General features: G+C 45.4%; 1 protein-coding gene across 4 annotated transcripts in view; it reads right to left on the bottom strand.

The window, feature by feature from the left end:
• Window positions 1–15,315, bottom strand: part of LOC143962650 (multiple epidermal growth factor-like domains protein 11) — a 981,904-nt gene that overhangs the window by 631,954 nt on the left and 334,635 nt on the right. The gene's annotated exons all lie outside the window — the stretch shown is intronic.

Raw genomic sequence — 15,315 nt, 5'->3', positions numbered from 1 at the left:
AAGTATAAACCATGTAATCAACCAAAACGACAAAGCTTCAACATGTAATCAACCAAAACGACATCTAATCAACCATGTAATCAACCAAAACGACAAAGCAACATACCATGTGATATACAAACACAATATAAAAAAAATATATATAATTTAAAATGATGGCGTAATGTCTCCATATATATCAAAAATGAAGTGATCACCTATCACATGAAAAAAAGAGAAAATGATTGGAAACAGACAATGAAACGACTGAAATAAATAGTAAAAATAGAAGAAAGTCCACAAAGATCCAAGTGATTCAAATCGGAAAGTGTGATCGGTAGTGGATCAAGAATGCAGCACAAAAACATATATGGTGTGGTGTGGTAGAATCCAAAGACCTCCACCTAGTAGACACACGCAAGGCTTACCAGAAGGGATTGACCATCCACTTCAGATACACTATAATACCAAAAGTTTTGGGACGCATGCCTTTACACGCTCATGAACTTTAATGGCCTCCCAGTCTTAGTCCGTAGGGTTCAATATTGAGTTGGTCCACCCTTTGCAGCTATAACAGCTTCAATTCCTCTGGGAAGGCCATTCACAAGGTTTAGGAGTGTGTCTATGGGAATTTTCTTCCAGAAGCGCGTTTGTGAGGTCAGACACTGATGTTGACGAGAAGGCCTGGCTCGCAGTGTCCGCTCTAAGTCATCCCAAAGGTGTTCTATCCAGTTGAGGTCGGGCCAGTCAAGTTTCTCCACCCCAAACTCGCTCATCTATGTCTTTATGGACCTTGCTTTGTGCACTGGTCCAAATCCTTTGGTGGAGAGGGGATTATGCAGTGGGATTGTTTTCCAGGGTTGGGTTTGGCCCCTTAGTTTCAGTGAAGGGAACTCTTAAGGCTTCAGCATACCAAGACATTTTGGACAATTTCATGCTCCCAACTTTGTGGGAACAGTTTTGGGATGGCCCCTTCATGTTCCAACATGACTGCGCACCAGTGCACAAAGCATGTTCCATAAAGACATGGGTGAGCGAGTTTGGGGTGGAGGACCTGGACTGGCCTGCACAGAGTCCTGACTTCAACCCAATAGAACACCTTTGGGATGAATTAGAGCAGAGACTGCGAGCCAGGCCTTCTTATACAACATCAGTGCCTGACCTCACAAATGTTCTTCTGGAAGAATGGTCAAACATCCCCATAGACACACTCCTAAACCTTGTGGACGGGCTTCCCAGAAGAGTTGAAGCTGTTATAGCTGCAAAGGGCGGAGCCAACTCAATATTGAACCCTACGGACTAAGACTGGGATGCCATTAAAGTTCATGTGTGTGTAAACGCAGGCGTACCAATACTTTTGGTAATATGGTGTAGGTCAATTTAGACATATGGTATAACAATCTCTTCGGTCACTTAGATAGCAGATCACCATACGCTGTTTACGCTGGTATAAAGTTCTTCTGCATGCCAATAAATTGGGCATAAAAACAGAAAACCCCTCATAATGTAAACAGCCAATTACAGTGATTACAAGACCGTAAGCCCCGCCTCCCGGCATTTTAAACCCCCATAAAGGCCCGATAGGCGTCGGCTCCAAGGGGTTTATCACTTGTTTACCATAAATGTAACAATCAGTATGTTATGCTAGAAAATTCATTAGAACCCCCCAAACATTATACATTTTTTTCTAGCAGAGACCCTAGAGAATAAAATGGCAGTCGTGGCAATTTTTTATTTCACACGGTATTTGCGCAGCGGTCTTTCAAGAGTTATTTTTTTGGGGGGAAAAAAAACACACTTTAAAGAATAGTAATGCACAATCACACAATATACTGTATATCCACATTTTTCGGTAAGATATAAAAGATGTTACAACAAGCAAATACATACCTAACATGTCACACTATGGGTCACTTTAAAAAAAAAAAGAAAATTTTCACTTTCAATTATTCAAAAATGATTTAAGAAAGGAGCCAATAGGAGTTCAGAAACATGTTACCATAGCAACCTGCCCGCCCCAGATCTGACATCACATCCTGCCTTGTGTCCCACAATGGCTCGTCTCATTTCCCGGGATATTGGACTTGGTGTCCTCACTGACTACACGCTATCTGCTGCCACAAGCGACTCTTTTGGTGGACGGCTTCCATCCAATGTGGCTCGGCTGAAGATACGCTCTTTACACTCCTCCCAACTTTTTGAGATGGGAATGAGGGACACCTATCAGCAAAAGTATGCAGGCTTAGGACACACCCCTGGCCACGCCTCCCTTAAAGGGGAATTGTACAAAAAAACAAGATTGGTCAAACCCACAAGTTGCTTTTTTTTTTTTTTTTTACCACAACTATTCCTTTATATTGGCTTTTGGAATTTACAAATGCAGCAATTTAGAAATCAGATGAAAGGTTTAGCACTGAGAAACACTTTTTGAAAGATAAAAAGTGCATTTTATATACAACTATATAGATCAGACCAAAATGAGGAGGAAAGAGGGACAGTGCTCCAAATCAGGGACAGTTGGGAGCTATGATACCAGTGATGGGGCACTATTCCTTCCACTAATACCAATGATGGGCACTATTCCTCCTACTGACACCAATGATGGGGCACTATTCCTCCCACTGACACCAATGATGGGGCACTATTCCTCCCACTGATACCAATGATGGGGCACTATTCCTCCCACTGACACCAATGATGGGGCACTATTCCTCTCACTGATACCAATGATGGGGCACTATTCCTCCCACTGACACCAATGATGGGGCACTATTCCTCCCACTGATAACAATGATGGGGCACTATTCTTCCCACTGATACCAATGATGGGGCACTATTCCTCCCACTGACACCAATGACGGGGCACTATTCCTCCCACTGACACCAATGATGGGGCACTATTCCTCCCACTGATAACAATGATGGGGCACTATTCCTCCCACTGACACCAATGATGGGGCACTATTCCTCCCACTGATAACAATGATGGGGCACTATTCCTCCCACTGACACCAATGACGGGGCACTATTCCTCCCACTGACACCAATGACTGGGCACTATTCCTCCCAATGACACCAATGATGGGGCACTATTCCTCCCACTGACACCAATGATGGGGCACTATTCCTCCCACTGACCCCAATGATGGGGCACTATTCCTCCAAATGATACCAATGATGGGGCACTATTCCTCCCACTGACACCAATGATGGGGCACTATTTCTCCCACTGACACCAATGATGGGGCACTATTCCTCCAAATGATACCAATGATGGGGCACTATTCCTCCCACTGACACCAATGATGGGGCACTATTCCTCCAAATGATACCAATGATGGGGCACTATTCCTCCCACTGACACCAATGATGGGGCACTATTCTTCCCACTGACACCAATGACGGGGCACTATTCCTCCTACTGATACCAATGATGGGGCACTATTCTTCCCACTGACACCAATGATGGGGCACTATTCCTCCTACTGATACCAATGATGGGGCACTATTCTTCCCACTGACACCAATGACGGGGCACTATTCCTCCTACTGATACCAATGATGGGGCACTATTCCTCCTACTGATACCAATGATGGGGCACTATTCCTCCCACTGACACCAATGATGGGGCACTATTCCTCCTACTGATACCAATGATGGGGCACTATTCTTCCCACTGACACCAATGACGGGGCACTATTCCTCCTACTGACACCAATGATGGGGCACTATTCTTCCCACTGACACCAATGATGGGGCACTATTCCTCCCACTGACACCAATGATGGGGCACTATTCCTTCCACTGACACCAATGATGGGGCACTATTCCTTCCACTGACACCAATGATGGGGCACTATTCCTCCCACTGACACCAATGATGGGGCACTATTCCTCCCACTGACACCAATGATGGGGCACTATTCCTTCCACTGACACCAATGATGGGGCACTATTCCTTCCACTGACACCAATGATGGGGCATTGTTTATTACTACTGATATCAGGTCATTTTCTACCTCCACTGACCACAGTCAAATTCCCCCTAAAGTCTGGGGGGGGGGGGGAGTAAACAGACCCTTTGTTTAGAAAATGTGGAGACCTCTGCTCTAAATCAACAATGGCAATGTGGCCCCTGTACTGAGAGGTTTGGCGGTCCTGGTATACAAGATGCAGAAAAGAAAATGTATCATTTCTAATATATATTCACAGATATGATTTGCTCAGTGAGCCTTCCAGCGCTTATTAAAATATGTGGCGGAATTATCTGCGCCTTGTTGCAACAAATCAGATTCTCACCTTTTACACATTTATTGGGTGAGAATGATAGGAACAATCGGATTGGCCGAAAGATTGGCTCCTTCTACACCCATTTAGATGAATCAGACCTAACCTTGGTTTATCATGCAGAGCATGTTCAAGGCAGGCCTTTTAAAAACAGCATTTTAGATTAACAATTCCTACTGTTGACTTGCAGAGCATTCCGCTGTCCCCGCTAGAATAATTGCATTTCAGTGGAAAGGGAAATGCGTTTGATGTGAGGCCCAGTTAGAAACGCGTAGAGTACATTTTTAGATTTAGTAGAATAACATTTAATGTGTTGATTGTTATGATCGCCATTGTTTGGAGTGAAATATTCAGCTTGCGTTCATATTGTGCCGTGATATTTGTTTGCTAAAGTGTATGTCAGTACAAAATAATAAAAAAAAAAAGCATAAACAAAACATCTCTGAAATACAAGGAAAAAAAGGATACAAAATAACATTTCCCCTCCCCCCATGGGACACAGATTGTAAAAAAATAAAAAAACACCTGACAGGGGTTAACACCACAATACTTGTGTATATATATATATATACTCTCTCTCTCTCTCTCTCTCTATATATATATATATATATATATATATATATATATATATATATATACACACACACACACACACACACACACACAATATATATATAGTATATTACCAAAAGTATTGGGACACCTGCCTTTTACACGCACATGAACTTTAACCACTTCAGCCCCGGACCATTTTGCTGGTCAAAGACCAGACCACTTTTAGCGATTCGGCACTGCGTCGCTTTAACTGACAATTGCGCGGTCGTGCGACGTGGCTCCCAAACAAAATTGACATCCTTTTTTTCCCCACAAATAGAGCTTTCTTTTGGTGGTATTTGATCACCCCTGCGGTTTTTATTTTTTGCGCTATAAACAAAAATAGAGCGACAATTTTGAAAAAAAACGCATTATTTTTTACTTTTTGTTATAATAAATATCCCCCAAAAAGATATATATATAAAAAAAAAAATTTCCCTCAGTTTAGGCCGATACGTATTCTTCTACATATTTTTGGTAAAAAAAATCGCAATAAGCGATTATTGATTGGTTTGCGCAAAAGTTATAGCGTTTACAAAATACTGGATAGTTTTATGGCATTTTTATTAATAATTTTTTTTTTTTTACTAGTAATGGCAGTGATCAGCGATTTTTATTGTGATTGCGACATTATGGAGGACCCATCGGACATTTTTGACACATTTTTGGGACCATTGTCATTTATACAGTAATCACTGCTATATAAATGCACTGATTCCTGTATAAATGACACTGGCAGTGAAGGGGTTAACCAGTGGGTGGCAGTGAAGGGGTTAAGTGTTCCTAGGGGTGTGTTACTAACTGTTGGGGGTTGGGCTTTAATTTAGTGAACACTGATCTCTGCTCCAATCACAGGGAGCAGAGATCAGCGTCACTAGTTGCTAGGCAGAACGGGGAGATGCTGTTTACAACGGCATCTCTCCGTTCAGCCGCCCCGTGAGACGATCGCGGGTATGCCCGCGGCAATCGAGTCGACCGGGACCCGACTGGACTCACGGGGGGTCCCGACCAGCACACGAGCCGGCGGTGCGCTCGCGATGGCAGGGCGGCAAATTTATAGGGACGTACAGGTACGCCCATTTGCCTGCCCGTGCCATTCTGCCGACGTACATCGGCGTGCGCTGGTCGGGAACCGGTTAATGGCATCCCAGTCTTATGCCCCATACACACGGCCTGACTTTCCGACGGAAAATGTGCGATCGGATTGTGTTGTCGGGAAATCCGACTGTGTGTGGGCTCCATCGGACTTCGAACTTTTTCCGCCAGAATTTCTGACACACAAAGCTTGAGAGCAGGATCTAAAAATTTTCCGACAACTAAATCCGATCGTTTAAATTCCAATCGTTTGTAGACAATTCCGACGGACAAAGTGCTACACATGCTCAGATTAAATTACCAGATAAAAGCTATTGGCCACTGGCCTCTTTATAGTCCCGATGTACATGGTTTATGTCGCCTCCTTCTGAACGATTGGATTTTCCGACAACTTTGTGCGACTCTCTGTATGCAAAGACAAGTTTGGGTCAAAATCCGTCGGAAAAAAATCCGACAGATTTTTTCGTCGGAAAGTCTGACCGTGTTGGTCGGACTTTCCGACAACAAAATCGGCATTAGTCCGTGGGGTTCATATTGAGTTGGCTCCGCCCTTTGCGGCTATAACAGCTTCAACTCTTCTGGGAAGGCCATCCACAAGGTTTAGGAGCATGTCTATGGGAATGTTTGACCATTCTTCCAGAAGCGCATTTGTGAGGTCAGGCACTGATGTTGGACGAGAAGGCCTGGCTCACAGTCTCCGCTCTAAGTCATCCCAAATGGGTTACATCGGGTTAAGGTCAGGACTCTGTGCAGGCCAGTCTAGTTCCTCCACCCCAAACTCGCTCATCCATTTCTTTATGGACCTTCCTTTATGCGCAGTCATGTTGGAACAAGAAGGGGCCATCCCCAAACTGTTCCCACAAACAGTCTTGGTATGCCGACACCTTAAGAGTTCCCTTCACTGGAACTAAGTGGCCAACCCCTGAAAAATAAGCCCCCATACCATAATCCATAAATGAATTGAAGGTTTGGCCCTATACTTTTGGTTTGAAGAAGGAACCAATCAGTGTTTCCGAAACACATCCCATTCTGATGACCTCACTTCCGTTTTGCAGTCCACACTGGTTGCTGGTCCCCTCCTATTGACACCACTTCCGTTTTCTCGCTCCACGCCGATTCTGCCAGCGCGACTGCTCCAATTGTCCCTCCAGAGCTGTGTCCCCGCTCCCTGCTGACCCTCTTGGGACGTTCTGCTGCTGAACACACTGGGACCACTTTTATGCCGGATCACCTTCCGCACTCTGCATTTCTTTTCACCATCGATCTTGTAGTGTGTTTTTTTATTGCCTTTAGGGATATTTTAACTGTTTTATATACTGCACTTAGAGCGGTGCCCTTTTTCTGTTTTTGTTACTTTTGGCAATATAATGTGGATGAGCGAGTTTGGGGTGGAGGAACTTGACTGGCCTGCACAGAGTCCTGACCTCAACCCGACAGAACACCTTTGGGATGAATTCGAATGGAGAGTGGTGCGAGCCAGGCCTTCTCGTCAGTGCCTGACCTCACAAATGCGCTTCTGGAAGAATGGTCAAACATCCCCATAGACACACTCCTAAACCTTGTGGACGGCCTTCACAGAAGAGTTGAAGCTGTTATAGCTGCAAAGGGCGGAGCCAACTCAATATTGAACCCTACGGACTAAGACTGGGATGTCATTAAAGATCATGTGTGTGTAAAGGCAGGCGTCCCAATACTTTTGACAATATAGTGTGTAAGTGTGTATATATATATAAGAAAAGTGGTTCTTACCACTGCTAGATTGAAAGCAAGGAGAACGTCTTTTTACTGAACACGGTAATAAATCATCATTCACACATTAATCTCAGTTAAAATGTATCTGCCGTATCTGCACACCATGTTGACAAATCCAACATTAATAGCACAGCGTGAGTGAAAACAAACCCGGCGTACGTTTTTTTTTCTCGTTTTTACAAATTTTATAAAAGAAATTGATTTCCCTTCTTTATCTCTCAATTTCAGAAGAACTTTAAAGCTGATCTGTCCTATGTCCAGGCCCTGTTTCCTCCCGCCCGCAACGTGTTTTTTTTTTTTTTTTTTTTTGTGGTGCGTTTTCGGAGCATTCATTTTGAAATTTTGTCATTACGCCAGGCGCTGTTTTTTTTTTTTTTTCTCGCAACCTGCGCTCTACCACAATTTTTGTGCGTTTTTTGTCAAAATTGCTCCGCATTAAGAATGAAAGAGGAACGCAAGGGGGCGCCAACTAAGCGCAGCATCAAATGGGTTTACCACACCTCCCAACTTTTTTTTTTTTTATTGTTTTTTTTTTAAATTTTTACACATTTAAAAAAAAAATCTTACATACTTTGCAAAACAATTCGCAAATTATTCATAAAAGTACAAGACGTTTTGGAAATACACAGAAATACATAAACTTCACAACTTTTTGAGATGGGAATGTGGGACACCTATCAGCAAAAGTAGGCAGGCATAGGACACACCCCTGGCCACGCCCTCTTAAAGGAGAATTGTACAAAAAAAAAAAAAACAAGATTGGTTAAATCCGCAAGTGCTTTTTTTTTACCACTACTATTACTTTATATTGGCTTTTGGAATTTACAAATGCAGCAATTTAGAATTTGTATGAAAGGTTTAGAGCTGGGAAACACTTTTTCATAGATAATCAAATCATGGACAGTTGGGAGGTATGTAGTATCAGTGGGAGGAATAGTGCCCCATCAATGGTGTCAGTTGGAGGAATAGTGCCCCATCATTGGTGTCAGTGGGAGGAATAGTGCCCCATCATTGGTGTCAGTTGGAGGAATAGTGCCCCATCATTGGTGTCAGTTGGAGGAATAGTGCCCCATCATTGGTGTCAGTTGGAGGAATATTGCCCCATCATTGGTATCAGTGGGAGGAATATTGCCCCGTCATTGGTGTCAGTGGGAGGAATATTGCCCCATCATTGGTGTCAGTGGGAGGAATATTGCCCCATCACCAGTATCAGTTGGAGGAATAGAGCCCATCATTGGTGTCAGTGGGAGGAATATTGCCCCATCATTGGTATCAATGGGAGGAATAGTGCCCCATCATTGGTGTCAGTGGGAGGAATTTTGCCCCATCATTGGTATCAGTGGGAGGAATAGTGCCCCATCAATGGTGTCAGTTGGGGGAATAGTGCCCCATCATTGGTGTCAGTGTGAGGAATAGTGCCCCATCATTGGTGTCAGTTGGGGGAAAAGTGCCCCATCATTGGTGTCAGTGGGAGGAATGGTGCCCCATCATTGATATCAGTTGGGGGAATAGTGCCCCATCATGGGTGTCAGTGGGAGGAATAGTGCCCCATCATTGATATCAGTTGGGGGAATAGTGCCCCATCATGGGTGTCAGTGGGAGGAATAGTGCCCCATCATTGATATCAGTGGGAGGAATAGTGCCCCATCATTGGTATCAGTGCCCCATCATTGATATTAGTGGGAGGAATAGCGCCCAATCATTGGTGTCAGTGGGAGAAACAGTGCCCCATCATTGGTATCAGTGGGATGAATAGTGCCCCATCATTGGTATCAGTGTGAGGAATAGTGTCCCATCAATGGTGTCAGTTGGGGGAATAGTGCCCCATCATTGGTGTCAGTGGGAGGAATGGTGCCCCATCATTGATGTCAGGGGGAGGAATAGTGCCCCATCATTGATGTCAGGGGGAGGAATAGCGCCCCATCATAGATATCAGTGGGAGGAATAGCGCCCAGTCATTGGCATCAGTGGGAGGAATAGTGCCCCATCATTGATGTCAGTGGGAGGAATAGTGACCCATCATTGGTATCAGTGGGAGGAATAGTGCCCCATCATTGATGTCAGTGGGAGGAATAGTGACCCATCATTGGTATCAGTGGGAGGAATAGTGCCCCATCATTGATGTCAGTGGGAGGAATAGTGCCCCATCCTTGATATCAGTGGGAGGAATAGTGCCCCATCATTGGTATCAGTGCCCCATCATTGATATCAGTGGGAGGAATAGCACCCAATCATTGGTGTCAGTGGAAGGAATAGTGCCCCATCACTGATGTCAGTAGGAGGAATAGTGCCCCGTCATTAGTGTCAGTGGGAGGAATGGTGCCTGACATCGTTGCATAGAGATGATAAAGGACCAGCCAGTGAGAGACCTATAGCAGCACCGGGAAATGGTGCTGGCCAGTGACATGAAGGAACTGCAAACTATCGGCAGATCTCATGTGGTAAATGAAAGAAATGAGGCATCGTACATCCTCCCTTGAACATAGGATGAACAACACTACCACGGTTTTGGCAGGTCAGTTACATGATCTTGAGACCATGTAGAAAGACCTCTAACTGATGAATATTTTGGAAGATCCCAACAACTGAGGCTGTAGCAGTAATCTCTGCATCCAGGGCCTTCCCAAATCTATTGAGGACCTGAAGGGCTCCAATTATTGCCTTGTTCAAGGAGCTAGCCGCCAACGTTCCTCCACAATGCTTGGAAATGAATATACTGTTCTGTCAGATCCAAAACTGACCCTCAAGAGACATCGAAAGACATCATTGCCAACTCAAAAATACTTAGTATGCCCTGGTCAGACCACGACCCTGATATTATATGTTGTTCATCGAGGCCTAAACCCAGACCAACCTCAATGTTACTGTATGATTCCCTTCTTTCCCAATCTGACATGATAAAAACTATGAAACAAACTTCACTTGAACATTTCACCTTTAGTGCTACTTCTCTGTCTTTCTCTTCAACCTTGGGGGAAGCCTATAAATGCGGTGAGGTCAAATGATTCAGATTGCCTTGCAAAGAGGTAGGGAATGGGAACAACGTTGGGAACAACAGAGGTTTCCTTTGAAATAGCTCCCAGAGATTTCGAAAATAATCCCTCCCCACCATCCAAAACACGGCGGCAAGGCTGATAACAGGAAAAAAACCCTGGGAATCCATCTCTCCTTCGCTGAGGAGCTTACATTGGCTAACCGTAAAAAATCGGATCACGTTGAAGACCCTTTGCCTCACCCACAAATGCGTGCATAGAGAAGCTCCGCAATACCTAATGGAGAAAATAAATCATTACACACCAAACCGCAGTCTTCGATCAGCCAACAAAAACCTCCTCCTCGTGCCCAAAGCCCGGTATAAATCCAAGGGGGATCGGAGATTCGCTGTCCAAGGGCCTCGGCTATGGAATGCTCTACCAATCAACATCCGCCTGGAAGAAAATCACCTGGCTTTTAGGAAAAAACTCAAGACCTTCCTCTTCTAGCAGATGATCAAAGCTCGCCACAGCGCCTAGAGGCGATTCAGTTCGCATTGTGCACTATACAAGTATTTCATTCATTCATTCATTCACAAAGGGAAAAAAATATATAGATTCTACCGAATTAAAGCTAAATTCGTTCTTGACAGACATTGCTGACCATCTACTGAGATGGACTACCAAGAGGTTCTATTCCAACAGTGACAAGGCGGGCACAATGCTTGGTGGCCACCTCTGCAATGTATACCGTAAATTTACTCCCACATCCCTTGGAACAAGCAACCAAATTCTTTCTAATAACCTAGTTGAGTTCCTTCAGTTCCACCTAAAATATATGCAGCCAACAACATATTCCCATGAGGCAAAGCAGAAGCCTTCAAAAATATCTTCATCAGATAAATTCCAATGACAAAGAAGAGCCTGAAAAAATTTCCGTAAGTCCAATGTGTTAACAGGAGACAACATATAAAGTCCACAGACAATAAGTGAAACAAAGTAAAGAAATAACTACACCTTGAAGAAACATTCACCCCAACCAAAAGAACGCTGCAGCTCTATACCGGAATGTATTGACAACTGTACTACAGATGGTCAGACACCCCCAAGGAGTTAAGGTTTCCCTTCAACCTATTTGCTTCCTCCACCAAAGCCAAGATGGAATAAGCCAACAAAATTACTCAAAAACAAGACATGGAGAATACTCTCATAGTGTAAGCCCTTGTACACACGGTCGGAGAATCCGTCGGAATGTGTCCTATCGGACCGCGTTGTCGGATAATCCGACTGTGTGTGGTATGCATCGGACTGATTCCGTCGGAATATCCGTCGGACCCAATTTTCCAACATGTTGGAAATATTTCCCGACCAACTGGGCCAATCGGACATACTCCGATCATGTGTAGAGAATTTTGATCGGACCAAGTGCCACGCATGCTCAGATCAAATTCCTACATCAAAGCTATTGGCTACTAGCCTGAATGTAGTCCCATCATAACGAAATTACGTCCTCACATTTTGAAAGATCAGATTTTTTCGCCAACTTTGTCCGACCGTGTGTATGCAACAGTTTCGGACAAGATCCGACGGACAAAATCCTTGAACATTTCTTTGGATCCCCACACACTCATTTTACGTTCAATTCAACTTCCAGTGTCAACTGGACGTCCAATCTTTCCTACTTGGGAATTCATATTACCCCTTCCTATAGTGTACTATACAAGGCAAATTACCAATTTTATTTAGAGAGAGAAAATTCGAATGCCTTTGGCATCAGGCATTCCCTTCCTATTCCTTGTACAGCAGGGACGTGGCTGGTGAGGTCAGTGGCTGGTGAGGCACTGGCTAGTATCAAAGCCAGATACACACAGGTTCCATACACCGTGATCGTTAGAGTACTCTATATACAGTACAGTCCATAATTCGCTGCCAATTGACTAGAAGATGTGTTAAACATAAGGTCCGCCAGCCAAAGGCGGCCGGCCAGGCCATTTCGTGTGGCTCTCGCAGCTCTCCTGCAGCTTCAGCACCCCCTTTGTCTCTGCCCACACCTAATCTCAGCAGTTGGCAGCAGAGAGCACAGAACTTCTACAGATGCTGCGCCTTTCTGTCCAGATGCAGCACATCCCCTGGTCTCAGCATTCAGCAGACTCCAGCCCTTCTCTGGTCCTCCAGTCCCTGCACTTTCTGCTTTCCAGCCTCGCCCCAGATTTTTCCCCACAACAGCACAAGATAAGGGGGGTGCACTGTGATGTAAGGGAAGGAGAGGGACCTTTAACTTCTGATGGTGGGGGGGACTCCTCACATCTGTTGTAAGGGGGATAGCTCTGGAAATCTAATCTTACAGATATAACTAGTGGCGTCACTAGGGGGGCCAGAGGGGGCCATGACCCCCCTAACATTCTACTGTGCCCCACCATGTCCCCCCCAATTAAAACACATTTTTGTTTGTATATGTAGTGAGTGTCCCGCATCTTGCTGGGGCTGCCGCCAAGTTGATACAGGCTCTTCTGAGAGGCAGAGAGTCCCTGACAGCTCCATGCGGGGGATTTTTTCCCCCTCTCTCTGCTCACTGACACTGCAGTGCCCTCGCATAGCCACGGCCGCCCGATCTGCTCCCACCATCTGCATCCTCATTGCCAGGAAGGAGAGCGAGTTGTGGGAAGGACTCTAAAAGCACTGTGGGGGGGAGGGGCAATGAAGAAAACAGACTGATCTCTCCTGAATCAGCCTGTAAATTCTGAAACAGGTGAGTCGGCAGCTGAGCCGAGTGTCTATGACACTCTTACACAGCCCAGCGAACACACCCTCACCCCCCTCAAGGAAGGGAGAGCAGAGAGGAATATAGCTCCTCCTCCTCCTCCCGCCCCCATTCCTCCTGTGTCTATCCACCCCGCCCACCCTATCCCTTCCATGCAGCTGTACCTGAAGAGAGGGGATGTGTGGGCTGAAGATTCCTCTGTGTGTCAATGATGTCTGAGCTTCCAGCCTGGACCTGTGGGTGAGTGTGCACTGCAGTATACGTTGTTCACTAAACTGTCCCTATCTCCCTCCCTTCGCTCCCTTCCCCCCTCCTGTTCTTCCAAGACTTTCACAAACTTTCAGTTCCAGTTAGACTGGTAATAGACGGTGCAAATTTATTTTCCTGCAACCACAGATTGCAGGAAAGAAATTTGCACGATTCCCCCCATCAACGCAGACAGTGGTGATAGGGGAATCCCTCCTGCCCAGCAATTGTATTCTCCCAACAAACAGCGATTGTCACTAGCAGCTATAGCAAGCGCTAGCGAAAATCATAATGCCGCGTACACACGACCGTTTTTTCCATCAGAATAAACCCTGATGGTCTTTGCGACGGAGTTCCGCTGAAACGGACTTGCCTACACACGATCACACCAAAGTCTGTTCGTTTGGGACGAGGTGACGTACAACACGTACTATGGGACCAAAAAAAGGAAGTTCAATAGCCAGTAGCCAATAGCTGCCCTTGCGTCGTTTTTGGTCCGTTGGACCAGCACACAGACGAGCGGATTTCCCGATAGGAATGGTTTCCGTCGGAAAGATTTAAAACATGTTCTATTTCTAGGTCCGTCAGAATTTTTGAAAAAAAAAGTCAGATGAAGCCCCACATACGATCGGAATGTCCGATGAAATGATTTCGTCTGACCTTTTCTGTGGAAAGTCCGGTCGTGTGTCATCAGAGTATCCAGCAGGCTGGTTGTACCCAAGTTAAGCGATCAACTTGGTACATTCGTTAATGGTTCAAATCTCAGCCAGTTCCTGCTGAACCAGCCGAGATTTAAACTGTCTACGGCTGGTCTTTGCTCTTAGGCAGCCCATACAGTGAACTATTAGGTTGAATGAAAAGAAAAATATGATCCAAGCCCCCCCCCCCCCATCTACACATTCCAGGTGGATGGGAGAATCCTCCCAATGGTGGACCAGTGGCCAAACAAACAACCAGGGTTGCTGTCCTGTCCCAGCTATTGACAGCGCTGGTCTCTGTCTCCATGCCAGTACATTAGGATCCAGTGCTGGTTACTTTATGGGGCTGATGGGCTAGTACACAGGAGGGTCAGCACAATTGGTTGTTAGAAATGGGCACGGGTGTGTTCAAACTCTCACGTGCCCGATCCCGCCAGGACGCCCACACCGCACACCGCTAATCACAGGTATTGAGACATTCCCTGATCTGTGCAGATGCGGACTGCAAAATGTCTCACCGCTTGTGATTAGCGGTGAGCAGTGTGGGTATCCTGGTGGGATCGGTGCATGTGGGATTTCGAACACGCCTGAGCCCATTTCTAAGCCCTTGTACACACGGTCGGAGATTTCCACAACCAAATCCGTCGGATTTTGCCCATCGGATTTTGTCCGTCGGATCTTGTCCGAAGCTGTTGCATACACACGGTCGGACAAAGTTGGCGAAAAATCCGATCTTTCAGAACGTGATGACGTAATTTTGTTACGATGGGACTACGTTCAGGCTAGTAGCCAATAGCTTTGATGTAGGAATTTGATCTGAGCATGCGTGGCTCTTGGTCCGATCAAAATTCTCTACACATGATCGGAGTATGTCCGACCGGCCCAGTTGGTCGGGAAATATTTCCAACATGTTGGAAAATTGGGTCCGAC

This window comes from Lithobates pipiens, unplaced genomic scaffold (assembly GCF_037356315.1).
Source record: "Lithobates pipiens isolate NorthernLeopardFrog02 unplaced genomic scaffold, aLitPip1_a1.2 Scaffold_8, whole genome shotgun sequence".
Lineage (NCBI taxonomy): Eukaryota > Metazoa > Chordata > Amphibia > Anura > Ranidae > Lithobates > Lithobates pipiens.
The sequence above is the reverse complement of the archived record's forward strand: the minus strand, read 5'-3'. Positions and strand labels throughout refer to the sequence as shown.